The 15,272-nt window shown below is 39.0% G+C and overlaps 1 protein-coding gene across 1 annotated transcript in view; it reads right to left on the reverse strand.

Annotated features, from left to right (window-relative positions):
• The window catches only part of LOC110942571, a 40,550-nt gene that overhangs the window by 23,221 nt on the left and 2,057 nt on the right, over nucleotides 1-15,272 (reverse strand). The gene's annotated exons all lie outside the window — the stretch shown is intronic.

Genomic DNA, 15,272 nt, shown 5'->3' on the forward strand with positions numbered 1-15,272 from the left:
AAAAATTTGTGTAGTGCACATGTGTAATAATACACATGTGTAGTACACATACACATGTGCAGTATTACACATGTGAACTACACAAATTTTTGTTTTTTTTGAAATTTTTTTTTATATTAAAAAACCTGCGAAAATTTGGTTTGCAAAAAAAAAATTAAAATTTTTTTTTGTATGTTTTTTTGGTTTTTTTTAATTAGTTTTCGAGTTTTCACAATAACTAGTGGTTTTCATTTGAACCTTCCCCTATATATATATAGGGTAAGGATAGTGCAAAAAGTAACACTATATATAATACTATATAACACCATATAAACACCGTATAACAATATGTAACATCATATAATACCATATAACACTATGTAACACTATATATCATTATATAACAAATATAACACTATACATCTATCATAGACATGTTATCAGACAACCTACAGTGTTAATTTTGTTATTTAATGATATATAGTGTTACATAGTGTTATATGGTATTATATGGTGTTACATATTGTTATACGGTGTTTACATGGTGTTATATAGTATTATATATAGTGTTATAATACGCTTCTCACACTTCTCACACTTTGAGAACTTTTTACAGGATCCTATATATATATTCAAAAATATTATGCAATTGCAAAATACAACTATTGTATTCTAATTTTTACATTGGTCATGATATATAATGCAAAAGGACTGGTTATTTATTAAATTGTATAATAGTTACAATTTTTGTCTTATGAACTTAAAAAGTAAAAATAATACCTATAATAGAAAGTTTACAAGATTTGTATTTATAAGTTAGTAGTTTTGATTCCCAATTATTAATGGGAGTTAATAATCACCTATGGTAATATCTTATTCTCATATGGTGTATACGGGTCGTATAAGATTATACGGGACGTCTAACCTTATCTATTGATATGTTACTTTTATTAACATATTTTGGTATATCAAATCTGATCATAACATGAGTTTTGATATATGTTCGTAAATTATGTCATATAATGACTAAAATGCCCTTTTGGCGCATAGTATGGTTTTAAACCATGACTATCAATCAAAACTTATTACCTACTGATAATATAACATAATTAAAGTCTTTTCACAGTAGGTACTTGATCATAACTAAGATTTTATGCAAGTTCTTAAACTATGTCGCTTAATGACAAAAATGCCCTTATGGTACATATTTTGATTTTAAAACCATCATGGGCATATGAATTGCTAACCTACTGATGTTACAACTTGTTAAAGTATATTGGCATATAGAACTTTTTTATGACTCATCCTGTTGCCCGATATCGCTTATATGCGTACGGTTGAACTTATGTAACTAGTTTACGTAAAATTACCGAAACGGGTCAAATTTTATCATTTTTTACTTCAAATTCTAGAATGTATGTTGTTTACCCAAATTATATAAGTCTTAGTACTTGTTGGGTTTAATCTACATTCAATTCCAGTCATCGCTTAATCAAGCGTATCATGTCGTTTTCGATAATTTAAGTTAACTGGTCCAAGTCTATGACTTGAATAGGACCCGTTGACATTCTAATTGGTTATTTACACCATTCATTCTAGACTAGGGCCTTCCAGTAAATTGCAACTAACCTTAGTTAATTGATTATGGATGAGCTATTTATAATTCTTGCATATTAAGACGAGTTTTGGCCCATGTAAAAATACTCTTAACCTATTTTCCCTATACGGGCTTGGGATACAGTAAATTATTACCGCTTGGTCGGGTATGAGATTATATGTTGGATTGTGACTAGAAAATCTCCATGACTCGTTTTAGTCTGTTTGTTTTGTATGATAACTTAAACATTGGGGGTTAACAGTCCGTGTCCTGGATATCCTCGGCTCATTTAATTGCAAATGGCCACGGCCAAGCATGGGGTGTAGGCATACACCTGACAGATGTTAATGCTGTTATAAAATGTTTTTATTACCCATTAGTTGGGAATACCCCTTTATGGGTCTAAGTGGCGTGCCGGTTAATCATGTTCTCGGTGTTTAGTACTGGCCCCATATCTATTGACAGGCATGTAAAACTGTATACAAGATCATTTTGAATTGTCACAAATTATTTATGGAAATCATGTGCCTTGTGCACTTAAAACATTTTGTAAATGTTTTCAAAATGATTCGGTTGATTCTATTTACCAGTGTAAACTGACGTATTTTCAAAAGACTAAGTTACAGGTTGCAAGGATACGTAAATAGGCTGGAAGTTGCTCGGTAATGCTGGAAGAGGAATTTGCAACTCCTTTGCATAAAGCCTAGTAGTCTGTTATATCATTTTTGTACATTTTCGATCCGCCTGTGGATCTTTATTACGAACGCTTTGTAATTATTATTTTGAGCTTTCGGACATTTACGTTTGTAATTATATTTTAAACTCCAAGTATTCTGTTGTGCTATTTGTGTGTTTGTTTATCTGGCTATCAGTCTACGTTATGGTACTCCCCATCTGGGCCCACCGGGTTGATATGGTAAATATAGGAGTGTGACAATATGGAAACGACGAAAGGGTGCATGATGTTTTCTTTTCCACCCGGTGTCAAACAGGTTGTGGTGCGCTTTTCTGCATGTGTTTCTTATAGACTCCACCTACAAGACGAACCAGTACAACATGCCGCTAGTTCATATTGTTGGTGTCACGTCCACATCCATGTCGTTCTGCGTTGCGCATGCGATCATATAAAACGAGAAAGAGGAAAACTTCATGCGGGTGCTATAGAGGTTGAAAGACTCATTGGACGATGTTATGGAGCCCCGTGTAATAGTGACACATAGAGATCTCGCCCCCATGAACACATGTGCACACGTGTTTCCCAATGCTAGACACTCAACATCACAAAACATTGCAAGTCAAGCTTTAGAATAGAAGAAGTATGGGACAAGTTTTTATACAAGCAGAAGAGGCTGATTAACACAACGACCGAAATCGAATACAACTACTGGTACAAGCGTATACGAGCAGGACTGCCAAGCAAAAGACGCGACCATAAGTTTCCTATTAATTTTCTTGTTAATCGTACTTATCTGACTTGTCTTAACTACACTTCACTTTGTTTTTAGAGATCGTGGACTACTTGTTCTCAAACTGGTTACAACCATATGGAGACCAGTGTGTGGCTTACTGGACCGACCAACGTCTTTAAGTGATACCTCGGCGAACCCAACCTCAAGCTTGATAAGGCCATACCGCTTATCGATCAGCTGATGAAAAACTAGGTCACTGAAATAAAAGCCAGCATTGAAGCAAGCAGGAGCTTGACAATGGACCACATAACGAACCTTTTTTGATCTCATTTGAAAGAAGGTTTCACATGCATGCTTGGACCTGTTAAGAATCGAAGTTAAACAAATAGGGATCTTTCAAGAAGCTAACGGTATATGCGCTTGCCGTTTGTTTACAAGATGTGGGTTGCCATATGTGTGCCTATTGGTAACATATATACAAAATCGTAATACATCCTTCGACCAACCACGTCTTTTAATAAGCGCATTTCATCACACAATGATTTTAACGTTTTCTCTTGTTTGTGTTTTATTTTAATGCAGGTCAAAAGTTGTTGTTGGAGCTGATAGACCCCTTTTGGCAGAAGCTGGATTGGTACCTTTAAACGAAGTGTGCGAGGACGAGGTCTTCGACATAGACAACGGATTGGCTAATCTTCAACATTTTTTGGGGCAGCCGAGGGCGATTAAGAAAAACATGTTTCAGAAAATAAAGGAGATGGTTAACCCATTCAGACAAATGTCAAACAGCCAGTCGTGAAGAAAAATCTACACGGTCATCCAATGTTAAAGGCTTAGCAAGAAAGGAAGGTTGATTCTGTTGCGGAGCCTTCTAGGCACAGTTTTATGTCTATTCGGTCACCTTTAGACTCGCATGGTGATTCACCAGGCATTGGTACAGAAGAGTCGCACACCCAACCTGCAGGACATAGCACGTTCACCCACTCACAAAGTGATCATCGTGGAGTGTCAACGTTCATCGACGAGATTGCGAAGGGCGCTAGGCAATGGAAGCGTAAGCAAAAGGTGGAAAAATCAATGGAAGAGGCACCATTGTTACCTTTACTTCCTGTAGTACAACTTAACTTATTCAAACTATACGGAAAGTTCATACCACCCTGCTTCCATCCATACCTAAGTCATATTCAAGATGTTCGGGGCGATGGTAATTGTGGCTTTCAAGCTATAGTGGTCGGCTTGTTGCTTGATGAGAATGAGTGGTCGTTAGTACGAAAGGAGCTTCATGGTGAGTGCAATCGGTGCGAAGACCTGTGGACAAAAATAAATTCGGAAGAGTATAAATATGTTCGAAACACTTTCAAATATTACGGTATAGGGTTTGCACCGAGAGATAAGTGGCTGCTAATGTCTTTCTCGGGAATTATGATACTTAAGCGGTGGAATGTCACTTATTAAGCGACCAAGGTTGTGCCAATTTTTTTCCCTTGTCAAGAACAGCCGAAGAAAGTCTTCCTCATCAAACCATTACGCGCATGCATGCATACGATAACCATTTTATTCACGTCAGGTTAGAGGGGGGAATATCCAATGCCTACCCCTTTAGGATTCTGGCGACAACCCGCATGGGGTACGCTGACCAAGAGCTGGGCAAACTTTTACAACGAATGATTAGCTCAATATCATCAGTGTTGTAAGAATCGCTAGGCGCTAGTCGGGCAGTGGGGTACTGCCTAGCGATTATCGGGATTAATGGGGATTACTTGTTATTAATCGGATTGAGTTTTTCATATGTAAGTTTTAGTTGTATATATACACACACATTTTTATATGTAGTTTTTTAAATTAGACATGTTTTAACCCTACATTGAACCACTTTTTAAGTAATTAGAAGAAATATATATGGTTTGGTTGGAATTTGGCCGACGTCTGGCGAAAATTTGCCCAAAATAGGCGTGCCATTGACTGCCTAGAGATTAATCGGTGAACCTCCGATTAGTGATTAATCGGCGATTAATCGTAGACTAATCGGGATTTTTACAACCATGGATATCAGAAAATCATTGATAAAAACAAGACGCGGGCTTTCATGGATTTAACTTGGATGTAATGATGAAAAGTTTAAGTTACGTGCTAATGATGTAGGCTTCGTAGGGTTAGGGCCCGTTAATCAGTTTAAGCCCAGTTTTGGGTTGCCCTAATTTTAGTCTATATATTGATCTCTTGTACTTGTAATCTTTATCATAAAAATAAAATATCTCCTAGTTTGCCCCTGTGGACGTAGGTTGTACTCTGCAACCGAACCATGTCAATCTTCGTGTTATCTTTCATTATTATCTGATTGTGTGTGATTTACACCCTAACAACTGGTATCAAAGTTAAGGCTCTTGATCTAAGTCACACCCCCAGCCGTAGGACAACCACAACAGAAACAACTGCCAGCCGCCGCTAGGGTTCCAATCAGCCGACGGTCGCCGCTTGGATCAGAAGCCACCGCCATTAACCAGATTAGGGTTCAGGAGGAAGATTAGCACCTGTCCCTGTGTTGATTTGACTCACAACTGCCGACAGGAAAAGTTTGGGGGTTTGGACCACTGTTTAGTTCGTATCAATGGCTGAAGACGGAAAATACAAGATTAAGAAGTTTGATGGGAAAGATTTTGGGTGGTGGAAAATGCAAATCGAGGATTTGCATTGTCAGAATGATTTAGAGCTTTCGTTGAATAAGAACAAGCTGACATATATGAAGGATGAAGATTGGCACAGTCTAGACAGAAAGGCCCTCGCAGTGAGCAGGTTTACTTTAGCCAAGAATGTGGCTTTCAATATTGTGAAGGAGACGACCTTGTTTGGTTTGATGAAAGCCTTGTCAAACATGTACGAAAAAACTTCAGCATCCAACAAGGTATTCCTGATTAGACAGCTGGTTAAAACCAAGATGAAGGAAGGTGCATCTGTTACGTCTCATGCTAATGATTTTAACAATATTCTCTCAAGATTGTTATTTGTTGATATTAAGTTCGATGACGAGATTCAGGCATTGTTATTATTGTCTTCCTTACCTAACAGCTGGTCAGGCTCAGTTACTGCCATTAGTGGTTCTTGTGTAACCGCTAAACTCATTTTTGAAGGCATTAGAGACTTCATTCTAGATGAAGATATGAGGAGACGTAATTCTGGAGGAGAATCAGTTACCTTACTGAATACAGAAGGGAGAGGTAGAAGGAAAAACAGGGTAACAACATGGGAAGATCCAAGTCTAGAAATAGGGGTCGATCAAAGTCGAGAAAGGATATTAACTGCTGGAATTGCAAGGAAAATGGGCACTTTAGAAGTTAATGCCCAAATCCACCTATTGTTTGTGATCAGAAGCAGGTGAACATTACCTCAGAAGACTCTGATGATACTCTTATCTGCTATATAGAGGATACAATCGAGTCTCGTGTTATGGACTCGGGAGCTTCATTCCACGTCACACCGACTTCTAAGAACATGAAGAATCTCCGAACAGGTAATTTTGGTAAAGTTCGATTGGCTAACAATCATACTTTGGATATCACATGAATAAAAGACACAGAATTGAGGACCTCTCTAGGTACTACTTGGATCCTGAAGGATGTTAGCGTTATACAAGGTCTCAAGAAGATGTTAATTTTTGTTGGTCAGCTTGACGACCAAGGGTATGCTGTCGTGTTTGGTGGAGGACAGTGGAAAGTTGTGAAAGGGAGTCTTGTTATTGCAAAGGGCAAGAAAAGAGGTAAACTATACATGGTGGAGGTTCCGGCTGAAGAAGCAAATGCAGTTACAGCTAAGCCAAGTCTCTCAAAGTTATGGCACCAAAGACTCGGGCATATGGGTGATAAGGGAATGAAGATGCTTGTGGCAAAGGGTAAGCTTCCAGAACTATAGAAGAAGATAGAGCCAAAATTTTATGAATCGTGTGTATTCGGAAAGAAGAAGAAAGTCTCATTTGTGAAGACTAGAAAACCCCCGAAGGCTTAGAAGTTGGAGCTAGTTCACACTGATGTTTATGGGCCTACATCAGTCTCATCTCTTGGTGGATCAAACTATTATATGTCTTTCATTGATGACTCAACTCGTAAGGTACAGGGCTACTTTCTTAAAAACAAATATGTTGTATTTGATGCCTTTAAGAAACAGAAAGTTGTTGTTGAGAAGGAAACTAGCCTGCAGGTTAAGAGTATCAAGTCCGACAATGGTGGAGAGTATGTGAGCACATATTTCATTGACTTTTGTGCTAACAATGGCATCAAGATTATTAAGACGGTCCCGGGTACTCCTGAATATAATGGAGTTGCAGAAAGGATGAACAGGACGCTAAATGAGAGAGCCAGGAGCATGTGGATCAATGCAGGGCTCCCCAAGATGTTCTGGGCGGACGCAGTTAGCCCTTCTGCCTACTTAATCAATCATGGGCTATCAGCACCAATGGGATTCAAGGTACCGGAGGAAGAGTGGAGAGGAGAAGCTGTCGAGTATGAGCATCTGAAGATATTTGGGTGTAGTGATTCGTGACAAGTTGGATGCTAAAGCCATAAAGTGTATTTTTATTGGCTATGGGTCAAAAAAGATGGGTTACCAATTGTGGGATTATCAGAACAAGAAAGTAATCCGGAGCAAGCATGCCATGTTTAATGAAGCTGAGTTAAATAAAGACAGAAACACTAATTCTTTAAAGGTTCAAAAGAAACAGGTTGAAACTGAAGAAACCATCAGAACCAGCAGGTCAGCGGAAACTCCAGATAGTGGGAGTACTGAAGTTGAAAAATAGCCTGAATCAACTAATCCTGCAGACGAAAATGATGAAAGCAGTGATAGCTCAGGGGACGAAGAAGGACCATATTCATCAGAGCCTTAGCAAGATGAATCGCATTGGCTCAGAAGATCTTCAAGGATTACAAAGCCTCCTGCCAGTTTTGATCCGTCAATCAATTACCTTTTATTGACTGAGAATGGTGAACCGGAATGTTATTCAGAGGCAGTGAAGCAGAGAGATTCAAAGCAGTGGGAGCATGCTCTGAAAGAAGAAATGAGTTATTAAACAAGAGCAAGACTTGGGTTCTTGTCACGCTTCCGCCAAACAAGAAAGCATGGTAGAACAAATGGGTCTTCAGAATCAAGGTAGAAAATGATGGTTCTAAACTGTACAAGGCGCGTCTAGTTGTTAAGGGGTTCCAACAGAGAAAGAAGATTGACTACAACGAATTTTACTCCCATGTTGTGAAGATCACTACCATTAGGTTATTACTAAGCATCGTGGCAGAAGAAAATTTACATCTGGAGCAGCTAGATGTTAAAATAGCATTCTTACACAGTGACCTTGATAAAGTCATTTACATGGCATAACCTGAGGGGTTTCAGGTTGCCGAAAAAAAAAGATGGTCTGCAAGTTGATGAGGAGTCTATGGTCTGAACCAAAGTTCGATGAATTCATAGAGCGAACTGGGTACCGGAGATGTGAAATGGACCGTTGTTGTTACTTGAAGAAATTCAAGTGCTCCTATATCATCCTTCTTTATATGTGGATGATATGCTTATAGCTGGTGCCAGCATAGAAGAAATTAGCAGGTTAAAGAGGCAAATGTCTAGAGAATTCGAGATGAAAGATCTCGGACCAGCCAAACAAATACTCGAAATGAGTACATCAGAGATAAACGAGATGGATCTCTGACACTTTCCTAGGAGAAATACACAAGGAAAGTGTTAGAGAGGTTCAAGATGAATGATGAAAGAACCAAGCCTAGAAACACACCTTTGGGGAGTCATTTCAGGCTTACCAAAGATCAGTCTCCAAAGTCCGACAAGGAAAGAGCTGCAATGTTGAATGTTCCCTTATGCATCAGCAGTGGGCAGTCTTATGTATGCCAAGGTCCGTACTAGACCTGATATAGCTCATGCAGTGGGAGTCATTAGTCACTTTATGTCAAAACCTAAGGAAGAGAACATTGGGAAGCAGTCAAGTGGCTGCTGAGATATCTGAAAGGGCTTCAAGAATGGGTTTATGTTTTAAGGGGAAAGACGACATTCTTAGGGATTATTCTGATGTAGATTTGGGTGGTTGCTAGAAGACTTTCAAAAGCACTACATGGTATGTTTTCACAGTAAGAGGAACATCGGTCAGTTGGATGTCTAGATTGCAGAAGAGTGTTGCGTTATCAACCACTGAAGCAGAATACATGGCTATTGCTGAAGCCAGTAAAGAGCTAGTATGGTTGAAGACTTTTCTTAGAGAATTGTGCAAAGACAAGGCTGATTACTCACTGTACTGTGATAATGAGAGTGCAGTGAAACTTGCTAAGAATCTAGTGTATCATGGTAAAACAAAGCACATCAGGATGATATATCACTTCGTCAGGGATTTGATAAGTGGAGGTACCATGAACTTGAAGAATATCCAAGGTACAGAAAATCTAGCAGATATGTTCCCCAAATTTGTTACGCTGGGTAAGCTGAAGCTTTTAGCTTCAGCTGGCCTTCAGAAATAAGTTAAGAAGGCTGGTGACGAACTAGGAGGAGATGAAGAGCAGTCAAAAATACAGAAGTACAAGGAGTGGAGAGCAGCTAGTTTCAGTTTCGGTTCGAAGCCTCCAAGTGGGAGATTGTTAATGATGTAGGCTTCATAGGGTCGGAGCCCGTTAATCAGTTGAAGCCCAGTTTTTGGTTGCCTTAATATTTAGTCTATATATTGATCTCTTGTAGTTGTAATCTTTATCACAAAAATAAAATATCTCCTAGTTTGCCCCCGTGGACGTAGGTTGTATTCTGCAACTGAACCACGTAAATCTTCATGTTACCTTTCATTATTATCTTATTGTGTGTGATTTAGACCCTAACATTAAGGTGAGTGTTAGGGGTTAATTTTTATAACTATGGATCACATATCCTTAGATTAGTCTGGATCACTGATCCTTTAGAGATGGTGCAGGAAGTCTAAGGACCAAGGATCCAAAAAATGTACAATCAAGTTCTTAAACAGAATGACAATAGGAATAACAACTCGTACACTTTACCACTCTCGAATCTGCTATTAAACATACACTAGAACTCGATTGTAACAAGCTCAATATCATCCAAAGTTGTACTACATTTTAACTTTCTTGCTGAATATAGTTGGTGATCGATAGTTTCCATCACCTGAGGTTTTTGGTGTCGGAGATCTATCAAAGATCAAGGGTTTTTTCCTCGTATAAATATCGGTGTACATTGTCATTTTTGCATTATACTTCGATGTTCCTACAACTTGTAATGATTAAAAGTTTGAGTTAACGAAAAGTTTCATCTTATTTGATGTTCCGATAATTTGTAATGATTAAAAGTTTGAGTTAAGGTGACCAGTTGATCCAAACATACTAATTAAAAGAAAAATACAAAAGCCGGTTCACTGTATACGGGCCGTATAATGTTATACGGCCCGTGTACACGAGGCATAAAACAATGCTCGTATATTGAGTATACGAGAGAATAAAAAATTAATAAACATTTTACACGGCCCATATAATTTTATACGACCGTATACAATCAATAATTGATTGTATAATAAGAAGATATACGACTAGATAACAACCACATGACCTCAAAATTCACAAATATTCTCTCGGTATTCTCTTGGATTGTTCTTGGATATCGTTCTTCGGCGTTCGTGACGTTTTCTTCTCGTTCTTCTACAATTACGGTACGTTTCTAAGCCTCATTCTTTCATTAAACTTTCGAATTGCGTAACTTGTTTGATTATACGATCGTATATCATATCGAATCGTGTAGATTAGCTTAAGGAAATTGAATGTTTGATAGAATTTAAAAAAAAAAATTGGACATTCAAGTGTATACGGGCCATATACATTATATATGATCGTACAAAACTTGAATCAACATTCAACTTGCTTCAAGTCTATACGATGGTATACATTTATACGATCGTATAAAACTTAAATATTCAAGTTGTATACGTTCGTATACATGTATACGATTGTATATACTTGAATTTTCAGTTTTTTTACTTCGGTTTTTCCTTGATTGTATTTAGCGTACACGGGACGTATAATACGAAACGTATACGAAACGTATACTTCTCGTGCACGGATCGTATACGGGACGCATAATACGTATGTTTACAAAACGTATATGCCCGTTGTACGGATCGTATATTATGAGTATAATACGGATTGTATACGAGACGTAAAATACATGCGTATACGAAATGTATATATCGAGTGTTGTACGAATCGTGTCCACCTCGTGTAATATGTGCACGTTAATTGTATAATCCTTGTATAACCTGTTATTGTTATTGTTTACAGATGATATGGTTGCGTTATCAGTAGCTGGAGCACGTAGGGGACGCGAGGCAGGAAGGGGACGAGGTCAGCAGGAGGAGGAGGTTGATTATGATTTTCACGAGACGGCATAGTTTGTTGTCGGGATCCCCCACGGTACGGTTGCCCACAGGTGTTTGGTTAGATTACGACAAATGGAGCTGGATGCGCCCCGGGCCATTGATATAGGTTTTTTGACCGATGTTGGATTGATCGGTCGGGTCCGGGAGTTCATGTCGGCCGAGAGCGGGCACACAGGGAGATTACATTAGAGTTTTTGTGTACGTTTGCGTTTACCGAGACCCGGGGTAGGGGTTTACGGTATTTTTTGGAGACCCTCGTGGTCTCGTTTACTATATGCAGGGCGCCTCGCTCGATGACGCTCCCACAGTTTGTTGTTTCCGTGGGACTGTACTCACATAATGAGCAAGTATCCCAAGCATTTTTGGATGTGCCAACCACCACGTCCTATGACGTGTTGTGGCTCGGGTGGATCAATATTGGTGTCGGGAACTTCGCTACACCGTGTTCGTGATCCTTGAAGGCGCGGGTGTCGCGCATGTATGACCCGTTGCACCGATACCTACATCGGTGCATCGGGTGACGACTGCGGGTCGTCAGGATAGTAGGGAGTGGGTCACTAATAATGACATGTTCTTCTTGCACGACCTACTTACTGGCGGGGGGGGGGGGGGGCAACTTGACATACAGGTTGGCCCTACACTTTGCCGACTACGCTTATAAGCGTACATCAAGCCACATCAGTTGTGGCTATGGTCGCCTCTTTTCCCCGCATGTGGCTCGGGATATGACCATCACACGTTAGGTTGATCATGTGGGCAAGGACACAACATGCTCGATGGGGATTGCCCACGAGGCTGGGGGCCGCATTTTTTGGTCGCTTGACGAGGGTCGTACCTAGTGGTACGAGGGCCAGCAACTGCCAGTGGAGTTGGCGAAAGCGGGCCATAGGGCCGAGGGAGATGAGGGTGATGGTGAGGGTGACGGGGGAAATGGGATGGGGGTGATGGAGTTGATGCTGCGATCAACTGATTGCAGCAGGATGTGCACAATGCATGGGGTGATCGCTCGTACGAGCAACAAAGCGTGAGGGCACGTGTGACTCCTCCGTAGGGGGTGGAGGTGAGACTGGCTCGGGTCGAGTCAGATGTAGTTGTATGGGTGGACGTATCCCGTATGCAGAGCGACATGTAGTGGGTGGTGGAGGCGATCATTGCTACGCATTCTGGCGCGCCTCTACCTCAACGAGATGGCGTTGCACCACCACCACGACCACCGTAACTGCTTATTTTATTTTGGTTTTGTTGTTTTACATTTGAAACTCTGTAAATATTTATCCTTTGTTGTTTTAGATGTAAAACATTGGAAATATTAATCTTATGTTTACATTTTTTCTTGTTTGTTTAATAATTGTTATCGTATTTTTTATTATCTTGTTTGCATAGTAATTGTTATGGTATTGTTTATCATATACACATGTTTTGCTCATATACGCATGTTTTGCTTTTCTGATATATATAAAAGATAATACGCCAAATACTACGTTTTAAAAACTCGTAACATAATCTAATATGTCTTAATAATAAGGCAAACGCTATCTAAACATTTACTAAAACTTATTAAACGGTTGTTCGGTTTTACAAAAAAAACATATATACGGCTTGTATAACGTTATACGGCCCGTATACAAACGTTAATAACCCAAAAACCTCAGAAAATCTCACCAAAAAAACACCTGAGGTCGTATAACATTATATTGCTCGTATGCAAATGTATACGACCCGTATAATATTATACGGCCCATATACAGGTAAAACAAAAGAAACATTTCAATGCATTTATTTGTGTGCAAATAACATTCCATACGGCCCGTATACATGTAGGCAGTGTCGGAAGGGGTCCATTTTTTCGGTGTTCAAAATTTTCATAACAAAACGTTAAAATTTTCGAGTCGGTCCTCGTTTGGGTCGGTCAAAGCGAGATTTGAGCTAGATTAAAAAAAAGGAAAAATGAGCTATAGAAGGATTGAACCCATGAGCTCTTGTTGGTAAAGAAGGGGATTTACCAGCACACCAGCTTTCCTTTTCATTCTATGGAGTCCACCTAATGACAGTCAATTTAACTGTTGACTAATGACAAGGTGCAGGTCGCAATGAAATAACCACGTGAGGGTCTCAGAGCGGGCAAAAAATGAAAGAGGTGGAGTCAGACGACAATCTGGACTAATGCACTTTACTCTATTTTATATGATATAAGGTGACATAAAGTTCCTCAGTTTGTGCTTTATGCCTTAAAAACTAATTTGAACATAGATCGTACGTTAACTAATTAACAAATAAGGAAGTTACATTTCTAAATAGGTTACTTACTTGAAAATTCAATGCTTTTTCAAGTTCTTTGATGATGACTTCCATAGTTGGACGCCTCGATTGAGTTTCTTCCAAACATTGATATGCAATTTTTGAGAACGTTTCTAGAGAATCGTGATTGACACCCCCTTTTAACATAGAAATTATTTCATCAGCTTCCATTAATTTTGGATCTACCATTCCCTTCAGTGTTCCTTCATTGAAGCATTGTCGAGCTACTGATGGAAGCCCTTTCTCACTGTAAATTTTATCATATGCCAACCTCCCACACAAGATTTCAACTAGAACTACTCCAAAAGAATAAATATCTGATTCCTTTTTCAACTTACCGGTTTTCAGATATTCTGGATCTAAGTACACATCCGTACCAGCAATATTGTTGGTAATAAGGGTGGTACCTTGTTGATCTGCACATTTTAACTTGGAGAGCCCAAAGTCTGCAATCTTTGCCACCCAGTTATCATCCAATAAGATGTTTGCACTCTTTATATCCCTATGTACTATCATTGGTTTGCCATTTATATGAGTGTGAAGATAATTCAATCCATGTGCTATATCAAGGCATATTTGTAAACGTTGAGCCCAGACAAGATTAGTCATGTTATCCATGTTTCCCAAATAATCATCAAGACTTCCATTAGCAACATACTCATAAACGAGAATCAGCTCATGTCCTTCATCACAAAATCCTAGAAGAGAGACAATGTTCGGATGCTTACAATTACTAAGCGTTTCAATTTCTGAAACAAACCCTTGTTCTCCTTGCGTGTCTCCTCTTCTGTAGAGGCGCTTAATAGCTACACTGCAATGTTTCTTAGAAAATTCACCTTTATTCTTCCCTTCAATTTCCAGAAAACTTATGTCATCAAAATGGTCCAGTTCTGCCTTGTACACCTTACCATATCCACCTGACCCAATGCAGCACGTTTCAGAAAATTTATCTGTGGCCAGCTCTATATCATTTAACTGAAGTCTCAAGTAATCGAAGTTTATCCCCTACAATATTACGTGTTAAGAGAAAAGCAGAGAGAAGCACTTTAGTATTACATTACTCATAAAAAAAGGGATGCCCAGAAATTAACATGTCTTTGTCACTTCATTCTTCATATGTTCCTTTCAAGAATCAAAAGCTTATTTGAGATAGCCCATATAACTTCTAATTTGTTCAAGTTTTTTTTTAGTTTTGTATCGTATACCGGAAGTTTATATTAGAAAAGTTGAAGTTAGAGGACCCGGGGTGGGTCAGTTATCTTCCGTGATGAACTTTATAACGGAGTTATACACCGCCGCCGGTTTAACACATCACGCGTGATAAACAAAACGCGTTAAACGTATAACGCGTTGAACTTGATCAAATGAATGTGTATTACTTGTACATTGGGTATTAATACTTGTACATTGGAATCCCATCACTAGTGATACCACCCCCCTACATTTCTATCACTAGTGATAGAATATTGGTTGTGTACATGGCATGACTTGATTGGATAGTGGGAGTGATAGATTCTATCACTAGTGAACCACCCCTAGTCCCCTTAAATGTTAAGATAAATATACAATATTGAAA

The sequence above is a fragment of the Helianthus annuus genome, chromosome 11 (genome assembly GCF_002127325.2).
Source record: "Helianthus annuus cultivar XRQ/B chromosome 11, HanXRQr2.0-SUNRISE, whole genome shotgun sequence".
NCBI lineage: Eukaryota > Viridiplantae > Streptophyta > Magnoliopsida > Asterales > Asteraceae > Helianthus > Helianthus annuus.